This window comes from Camellia sinensis, chromosome 13, assembly GCF_055761805.1.
Source record: "Camellia sinensis isolate YWXY chromosome 13, ASM5576180v1, whole genome shotgun sequence".
In the NCBI taxonomy this organism is placed as follows: domain Eukaryota; kingdom Viridiplantae; phylum Streptophyta; class Magnoliopsida; order Ericales; family Theaceae; genus Camellia; species Camellia sinensis.
This window is the reverse complement of record NC_138973.1, coordinates 39790648-39801369: the sequence shown is the minus strand read 5'-3', so window position 1 is coordinate 39801369 and position 10722 is coordinate 39790648.

Here is a 10722-nt window from a genome sequence, read left to right as displayed (position 1 = left end):
ATTTTGAGGCTTCCATATACTATAAATATTCATATTTTTGGTTCCTCTTCAGTGTTGTAGAAGGCAATTTTTCAGTTTGGGTTTTGCTTATACCACTTGCTTCATTACCCCTCTTTTGGCCCCTATTCTTGCATGCTATTTTTCCCCTACCTATACTTGCTGTTTGGCCATGTTTATAACTGTGAAAGTGCATCTTTTGGGACTGTCTAGCTTCTGTCTTTGCATCGTATGTCCATATTGTGCATGTTTAGCATAGCTATAGGCCATTTCGGGTGCCTAATGTTGCATTTCGGGACAATTCCATGCATTTCATGTCATTTCGCCTCATTTCGGGACTGTTTTCCCCCATATTTTAGTGCTGAAATTCCATTAGCATGCGTGCATATCATTTTTGCCATGTTGCATTGCATTTACCTTTGCCTCGGTTTGCGTGCCCGGGTGCACGCATTTCGAGGCACTCCATTTTTATCCGCCGGCATCCTATGTGAGTGTGGCTGAGGCTCACTCATGTTGGTATAAGCCCATTTGTCATTTCCATATCATTTCATAACATTTTGTCACCGCCTCGGTTTGCGTGCCCGTGTGCACGCATTTCGAGGCACTCTATTTTTATCCGCCAGCATCCTATGTGAGTGTGGCTGAGGCTCACTCATGTTGGTATAAGCCTATTTTTCATTTCCATGTCATTTCATAACATTTTGTCACTGCCTCGGTTTGCGTGCCCGTGTGCACGCATTTCGAGGCACTCCATTTTTATCCGCCGGCATCCTATGTGAGTGTGGCTGAGGCTCACTCATGTTGGTATAAGCCCATTTGTCATTTCCATATCATTTCATAACATTTTGTCACCGCCTCGGTTTGCGTGCCCGTGTGCACACATTTCGAGGCACTTCATTTTTATCCGCCGGCATCCTATGTGAGTGTGGCTGAGGCTCACTCATGTTGGCATAAGCCCATTTGTTATTTCCATATCATTTCACAACATTTTGCCACCGCCTCGGTTTGCGTGCCCGTGTGCATGCATTTCGAGACACATATCATCGCCTCGGTTTGCGTGCTCGCGTGCACGTATTTCGAGACACATATCATCGCCTCGGTTTGCGTGCCCGCGTGCACGTATTTTGAGGCACCTCATTTTCATAGCATTTTGCCATTTTCTCGGTTTGCGCGCCCGCGTGCACGTATTTCGAGACACAAATCATCGCCTCGGTTTGTGTGCCCGCATGCACGTATTTCGAGACTTGTCATTTTCTCGGTTTATGTGCCCGCGTGCACGTATTTCGAGGCACCTCATTTTCATAGCATTCTGCCATTTTCTCAATTTGCGCGCCTCCGTGCACGTATTTCGAGACTTGTCATTTCCTCGGTTTGCGTGTCCGCGTGCACGTATTTCGAGACACAAATCATCGCCTCAGTTTGCGTGCCCGTGTGCACGTATTTCGAGACTTGTCATCGCCTCGGTTTGCGTGCCCGCGTGCACGTATTTCGAGACACATATCATCGCCTCAGTTTGCGTGCCCGCGTGCATGTATTTCGAGACACATTTCATCGCCTCGGTTTGTGTGCCCGCGTGCACGTATTCTGAGACACATATCATCGTTTCGGTTTGCGTACCCGCGTGCACGCATTTTGAGACATGCCATTTTCTCGGTTTGCGTGCCCGTGTGCACGTATTTCGAGGCATCTCATTTTCCATAGCATCGTGTATGTTAGGATTGTATCTTAGTCGCATTTCATCCATATCATGCATATTGCATCATGTCCGGAATAGGAGTTAGCCCGGGCACGGGAAACGAGGTACATTTCGTACTCCGAGTGACGGAATGTGTCTTAATTCCCCAGTCGCCGACACTCCGGATTATCCATGATGGAGTTAGGTTTTAGCTGTAGTTTCATGTGCATTCATCCTATATTGAGTTGTGCATTTCGATTCCTCGGCCATCATGCCTCGGTATGCGTGATTGGTGGCACGAGGATCGAGACATGCATATATCTGTGCAAATACATTGCTATGCCCCTTTCCTGCTCTCTGTTGCAGCAAAACGCAGAGTCAGCAACTTTTTGGGACTTGGCACGCATTTCAAGAACAGGTGTAAACAGAGGCTAATTGGGGCATTCCGGTGGATTTCCGCGCAAGACAATCCGGACATGCATCATCCATCAGAAGCAAGGCAGTCCCTGGCTTGTACGCCAGTTTTATTTGCTTTCTTAGTTAATTCGTTAATTAATTAGGATTTTGTAATATTTTGGACTATAATATTCTTTTATTCGGGACTGTAATATTTGGACTGTATATTTATTCGGACCCTCTCTGCGAGGGCACAACTGTAATAAGTGTGCGTGAGTGTGATGTATGTCTTCCAACCCCACGTCTTTCTCCCTTTTATTTATCCGCTTATGATGGTTAGATTAGGGCATGTTTCAATTAGCATACAGCATGACAGCATGTTTGCATTCATTCATCTGTATTGCATGCACCGGGCTCGGCGCATCATGCTAACTGCATTGTACTTTCAATTTCAAAGTTGAATACATGATAGTTGTAACATTTCATATGCCATCTTAGAATAGCCGAGCCTGCTATAAATTGCATTTTGCATGTGTTGCATTAGGCATTTCTGTACAGTTAGGATCATGCATGATTTCTAATGAATTCCTATTTTGGCTTGGAGTACTCGGTAAGCTTTATGCTTTAGCATCCTTGCATGCGTGTGAGTGACTGCCATGAATAGCATACTTACCATGAGGCTATGTGCTTATCTGATATAACTACCTGAATGCCTGTGGGTGAAGGTCGGGTTGTTTAAATTGGAACAAATCATTGACTGTGAGTTTTAAGCCCACTAGATAGTGGCAAAATCATAATTTTCTAAGCCCACCTGAGGGTGGCAAATCTACATCTTAGCCTACTTGCGAGTAGCACCATCAAACCATTTCCAAAAACAAACATGAAATGTTTCGTTCCAATTCGGGTGACCCGGTCTATATTTGTATGCTGTCTGCATCACATAGTAACCTAGGCTAATAAACCGGAATAAGAACTCACAAAGTTTTCAAAAATTGGTATCATGGTTAGTAGAGGCCGGTCTATGACCGGGCGAGCAGGGGTGCTCACGAAGTGACCTTCCCCAATCGTACCCAAGTTCCCGAGCCAAGGCAACTTTGGTGATGACGGACACGTGGCCTTTTGGCACCGAGTCAGGGTTTCCTAAATTTCCCAAAATAAAATATTTAGGTGGCGACTCTGTATCTGGCAAAGCAGTCCATGTTTGGCACTTCTTTCAAAAATCAGTTTTCTCAAAACGATTTTCCGGATTTGGACTCTTTGGTTCAGACTTAGAACCGTGACTAACGAAAGTCGAGTCCGAGCTGTAGCGAGGTCCCCCGTGGGCTTGTTACAGTCCCGCCCTGTATCCTTTTCATGCCTCGTGAACTCCTCAAATTGTTTCGATCATGTTGTGTAACAATACCTTTCATTACTTGCGTAGACCGCATCTTTATTAATTTCTGTACCTGCGTAGACCGCATGTTTTGATTGCGTGGACCGCATCTTTATTAATTTCTTTACCTGCGTAGACCGCATGCTTTGATTGCGTAGACCGCATCTTTATTAATTTCTTTACCTGCGTAGACCGCATGCTTTGATTGCGTAGACCACATCTTAATTTTATTACCTGCGTAGACCGCATGTTTTGATTGCGTAGACCGCATCTTTATTACCTGCGTAGACCGCATGTTTTGCTTGCGTAGACCGCATCTTTATTACCTGCGTAGACCGCATGTTTTGATTGCGTAGACCGCATCTTTATTACCTGCGTAGACCGCATGTTTTGATTGCGTGGACCACATCTTTATTAATTTCTTTACCTGCGTAGACCGCATGCTTTGATTGCGTAGACCGCATCTTTATTAATTACTTTACCTGCGTAGACCGCATGTTTTGATTGCGTAGACCGCATGATTATTTTAATTTCATTACCTGCGTAGACCGCATATTTTGATTGCGTAGACCGCATTCTCGTTAATCTCATTACTTGCGTAGACCGCATGCTTATGGTCAATTCGTTGCCTGCGTAGACCGCATGCTCCACCTACATGTTTGTATTTTCACAGCATTGTTATGCTCCCCACTTGCTTTGCGCTGTCACGCATTTCAAGTACGCTGTCTGTGCATGTTGTTAACAACATCGTACCTGTTAAGTTTGTTTTCTTTGCAGGCACAATATTGTATGTACGGTTCATTTGAGGCTGGTGCAACCAGACGAACCGCACAGGTATTGTATCCTCCGAGCGAGAAGTATTGAGAATTGCATAATTCTCTTACATCCTTTCTGCATTGTAGTGTAGTTTGGTGTATGCTAGCTTAAAATTGTCGCATGTATGCTTCGTTACAGTTTTCTTTGCATGATCATAAGTTATGTCCGGCTCTCTGCATTGCCTTGCATTTTGCCCCTGCCTTCGGGCGCATATCTTGTTTGTCTTGCATGTTTGTCTAAGTCTTCGGCCTTGTAAAAAATGGGTCGTCTCTGGGCTTTGACATTCACTCCTGTCATTGTTATGACTTTCGAGTTCTGTCAAAGAGGGGCAACTGTAGACACCTGTAGACGTCCCCCGAACGCCCCGGGAGGGTTAGCTCCCGTTCTGTTCATTTGGGGTTACTACAGCTCGAACTCTTAAAATGTCACGGTTCCTAATCTGAACCAAAGAGTCCAAATCCGGCAAATCGTTTTGAGAAACTGATTTTTGAAAAAGTAGTGCCAAACATGGACTGCTTTGCCAGATACAGAGTCGCCACCTAAATATTTTATTTTGGGAAATTTAGGAAACCCTGACTCGGTGCCAAAAGGCCACGTGTCCGTCATCACCAAAGTTGCCTCGGCTCGGGAACTTGGGTACGATTGGGGAAGGTCACTTCGTGAGCACCCCCGCTCGCCCGGTCATAGACCGGCCTCTACTAACCATGATATCAATTTTTGAAAACATTGTGAGTTCTTATTCCGGTTATTAGCCTAGGTTACTATGTGATGCTCACAGCATACAAGTATAGACTGGATCGCCTCAATTGGAACAAAACATTTCATGCTTGTTTTTTAAAGTAGTTTACTACCCGCAGGTAGGCTTGAAACATTCGATGATTCATTCCAATTCAGATAACCCAACCTTCACCCACAGGCATCCAGGCAGGTATATCAGATAAGCACATAGCCTCATGGTAAGCATGCTATTCATGGCAGCACTCACACGCATGCAAAGATGCTAAAGCATAAAGCTTACCGAGTACTCCAAGCCAAAATAGAAACTCATTAGAAATCATGCATGATCCTAATTATACAGAAATGCCTAATGCAACACATACAAAATGCAATTATAGCGGGCTCGGCTATTCTAAGATGGTATATGAAATGCTACAGCTATCATTTATTCAATTTGGAATTGAAAGTACAATGCAGTTAGTATGATGCGCCGAGCCCGGTGCATGCAATACAGATGAATGAATGCAAACATGCTGTCATACTGTATGCTAATTTAAATATGCCCTAATCTAACCATCAAAAGCGGATAAATAAAAGGGAGAAAGACGTGGGGTTGGAAGACATACATCACACTCACGCACACTTATTACAGTTGTGCCCTCACTCGGAGGGTCCGAATAAATAATACAGTCCAAATATTACAGTCCCGAATAAAAGAATATTACCGTCCAAAATATTACAGAATCCTAATTAATTAATGAATTAACTAAGAAAGCAGATAAAACTGGCATGCAGGCCAGGGACTGCCTTGCTTCTGATGGATGATGCATGTCCGGATTGTCTTGCGCGGAAATCCACCGGATGCCCCAATTAGCCTCTGTTTACATCTGTTCTCGAAATGTGTGCCAAGCCCCAAAAAGTTGCTGATTCCTGATTTTGCTGCAACAGAGAGCAGGAAAGGGGCATAGCAATGTATTTGCACAGATATATGCATGTCTCGATCCTCGTGCCACCAATCACGCATATCGAGGCATGATGGCCGAGGAATCGAACTGCACAACTCAATATAGAATGAATGCACATGAAACTATAGCTAAAACCTAACTCCATCATGGATAATCCGGAGCGTCGGTGACTGGGGAATTGAGACACATTCTGTCACTCGGAGTACGAAATGTACCTCGTTTCCTGTGCCCGGGCTAACTCTTATTCCGGACATGACGCAATATGCATGATATGCGTGAAATGCAACTAAGATACAATCCTAACATATACAATGCTATGGAAATGAAATGCCTCGAAATACGTGCATACGGGCACGCAAACCTAGATGTCTCGAAATGCATGCACACGGGCACGCAAACCGAGATGATACATGAATGCAATGAAAATGAGACGCCTTGAAATGCGTGAACACGGGCACGAAAACTGAGGCAATGGTAAAATGCTATGAAAATGAGATGCCTCGAAATGCGTGCAAACGGGCACGCAAACCGAGGCAATGGTAAAATGCTATGAAAATGAGATGCCTGGAAATGCGTGCACACGGGCACGCAAACTGAGGCAATGGTAAATGCAATGAAAATGAGATGCCTCGAAATGCGTGCACACGGGCATGCAAACCGAGGCAATGGTAAATGCTATGAAAATGAGATGCCTTGAAATGCGTGCACACGGGCACGCAAACCGAGGCAATGGTAAATGCAATGAAAATGAGATGCCTCGAAATGCGTGCACACGGGCACGCAAACCGAGGCGATGGCGGAATGTAATGAAATGACATGAAAATGACAAATGGGCTTATACCAACATGAGTGAGCCTCAGCCACACTCACATAGGACGCCGGTAGATAAAAATGAAGTGCCTCGAAATGCGTGCACACGGGCACGCAAACTGAGGCGATGGCGGAATGCAATGAAATGACATGGAAATGGCAAATGGGCTTATACCAACATGAGTGAGCCTCAGCCACAGTCACATAGGATGCCGGTAGATGAAAATGAGGTGCCTCGAAATGCGTGCACACGGGCACGCAAATCGAGGCAATGACAAAATGCGATGTAATGGCATGGAAATGAATGGCAATCATTCTAACAGAATTTCAGCAACAAAATATGGGGGAAAACAGTCCCGGAATGAAGCGAAATGATACCAAATGCAAGGAATTGTCCCGAAATGCAACATTAGGCACCCGAAATGGCCTATAGCTATGCCAAACATGCACAATATGGACATGCAATGCAAAGACAGAAGCTAGACAGTCCCAAAAAAGGCACTTTCACAGTTATAAACATGGCCAAACAGCAAGCATAGGTATGGCAAAAATGGCATGCAAAAATAGGGGCCAAAAGAGGGGTAATGAAGCAAGTGATATAAGAAAAACCCAAACTGAAAAATTTCCTTCTACAACACTGAAGAGGGACTAAAAATATGAATATTTACAGTTTATGGCAGCCTTAAAATCAGTATACAAACATGCTAAAAGTGTGATGCACAATTAGGCTCAAAAGTGGCTACAACATGAAGTATACAAAATAATCACCAAACAGCCAAAGACCCTTAATAAAACATGTATAATGGACCAAAATAAGCACTTTTCCAGAACTGTAAAATGGCCAAAAACAAAAGCATGGTAGGCTAACTAAACATGCAAGAATGGGGAATAAAAGGGGGATATAACATGAAGTGACCTATGGAGGTCTCAAACCATGAAAGAACCTTAATGAAAAATGAAGTATGGACCAAAATAAGCACTTTTTCAGAACTGTAAAATGGCCAAAAACAAAAGTATGATAGGCTGCCATTGCATGCAAGAATGGGGAAGAAAAGAGGAGTATAAAGGTAGGTACAACATGGAAACCCCAAATGGTGTTGAGCCCTTCTTCAATGTTGAAGAGGGGCTCAAAATAAGCCTAATATCAGTTTACAATATGCTCGAAAATAAATTTCTCATGGGCCAAAAATAGCATGCAAAACTATGACATACAAGAGGGTCAATGAAACAAGTGTGTCATGGAGGGCTCAAACAGGGTTGAGCCCTTAATGAAAAGTGAAGATGAGCTCGAAAGAGGGCCCTTTTCAGTTAGGGCCGGAGCTTGAAACAAAAAGCAAGTGGGGCTTAGAAATAGATCAAGAAAAAGGGTCAAAAGGGTAAAAGTATTACTTACCCTTGAAGATTCAAACTTTTGTTGCTTCTTGGATGAATTTGCAGCTTCTTTGGCCTTTGAGAAACCTTCCTTGTTTCTGGAAATGAGGTGGTGGTGGTAGAGCTTGGTGGTGTAGAAGGAATGATGGTTAGGGACTTAGGGTTTTTCAAAGAATTGAGAAGGATGAAGATGGAGTTGTGTATGGAGGCTTGAAGGAGAGTTTTTCTAACCCCAAAATACTACAAGGCTTGCTTGCTATATAGGCCAAAGAAGGGGTGTAAAGGTGGGGGAAAAGGAGAGTAATATTCCCCCACGAAATATCCCCCAGATAAAGATCTTGTCTGGGGGAAACAGCTCCACAGCTGTAAAGTGTACAGTGCAAGGAAGCAGGCCGGCCTGGTACTTTTGTTAGAGGTGGCCGGCCGGCCACACCCCCTAGCCGGCCGGCTAGGGGTCAAAAGGTTCAATCATATTTTCTGGCCGGCCACCAACTGGTGAGGTACTCCTATGTGTGTACAACACAACCATGTGGTTAAAAGTCCAAGAAAGTAGGTCCAAGGGGTTCAACATTAGCTCAGAAAGAGGGGTTCAAAAGGGTCAATTTGAATTACTGGACGGCCATGAACTTTTAGGGTCCTCTCATGTGTGTACATCACAAATATGTGGTTCAAAGTTCGAGAAAAAGGGTCCAAGGGGTTCAACATTAGCCCGGAAGGAGGGGGTCAAAAGGGTTAAGTTGAATTATTGGCCGGCCATGAACGTTTAGGGTCCTCTCATGTGTGTACATCACAAATATGTGGTTGAAAGTTGGCAACACTAACCCTAGGGTGTTCAACATTAGCCCGGAAGGAGGGGGTCAAAAGGGTCAAGTTGAATTACTGGCCGGCCATGAACTTTTAGGGTCCTCTCATGTGTGTACATCACAAATATGTGGTTGAAAGTTGGCAACACTAACCCTAGGGTGTTCAACATTAGCCCGGAAGTTGGAAAAACGGGCGTCGGGAGGCTCCGGAGGAGAGATAACTGGTTGCTGCAATAATTACTAGCCTTCCACCCTTCCATGACCTTCCTAGTGATGAAACAGAGGTACCTGCCAAAAATGAGCAAAAACCGATGCAAAACGAATGATCGGGGGCCAAAACACGCAGTTCGGGATCCCAAAAATGGGCTGTTAAGCACCGAAAATGGCGTTCAGCCACGAAGTGGGTTTCCGGGACCCCAGTGTCCCTCAAAAGGGATTAAATAAGATGTATGCCAAAAACCGGAGCAAAAGGAGATGGTTAAGCGGTCCCGAACCGAGGCACACGGCCAACGGTCCTGAAAACCGAGAACCGGACTCCGAAATGGGCAAAATGGCCTACGGCCACCAAATGTAGCCTACGGACATTGAGAGATGGTCTACGGGACCTCTCCCTCCCCTCAGGAAAAGAAACAGAGAAAACCGAGTCTGGTTCGCAAACCGAGACAAGGCACAGAAGAAGGTTCGGAAGTCCGGAGGCAGGGCTCACGGCCGCGACTCTGAAACTTCTGAACGAGCACATTATGCAACATCACCAAGCACTCAATCGGTGACGTCTGAGTCTTAAGGTCGGTCAAAAATGGGGTGTCTACAGTTGCCCCTCTTTGACAGAACTCGGAAGTCACAAGTGACGGGAGTGAATGTCAAAGCCCAGAGACGACCCATTTTTGACAAGGCCGAAGACTTAGACAAACATACAAGATAAACAGAGATGTGCCCGCAGGCAGGGGGCAAAATGCAAATGATATGCAAGAAGCCGAAGGTAACCCAATGATCATGCAAATGCAGCAAGCTGTAATGAAGCAAGTATTCGCAAATAGATGCAACAGTTTTAAGCAAGAATGCAAAGCAACAATTACATTTCATGCAGTTAAGAATGCGGAGGATTATTCAATCCCCGCCACGTCTCACACGGAGAAGATACGATACCTGCGCGATTCGTCTGGTCGCACCAGCCTCAATTGAACCGTACATACAATATCGTGCCTGCAAAAGAGAGAAATTGCAACAAATACAATATGCTGACAACATGTATTTAATGTGATTTCGAAAGTTCGACACACGCAGTGCCGGTGAGTGAATGCATCGCAATGCAAGAATGGAACATGCGTGACAAAGCATGCTCAAACATGGAGGTATGCCAATATCAAGAAATGTACATGACAAGGCAAGTATGCTCATGAGAATGCAAGTTATGTGCATGATAGCGCGAAACGAGCATGAATCAAGGTGTTCACTTGTCATGAAACAACGAGTACGGAAATGCGTGTTTCGGCGAAGGCAACCCAATTACGGCCTCCGATCCGCTTCCCTGAAAGGTTACAATTCATTCAAAAAGGATACACTTTGGTTTCGATGAATGATGATGAGACATATCTCAGAACTTGAAGCTGAAGTCCCGGCGGAGCAATTTCGCGACCGGAAGTGTACTTTTCTTGAACTTTTTCAGGTCCCGGGAACTCCGATCTTCCTCAAAATTTGCAGAGAGCTAGGTGGGCATGTGGGGAACATGGCCGGCCGTTTATCTTCCCAAGGGGAGGTGGCCAACCGGTTTCCAATAAAGTAGATAGCTGGTCGGCCATT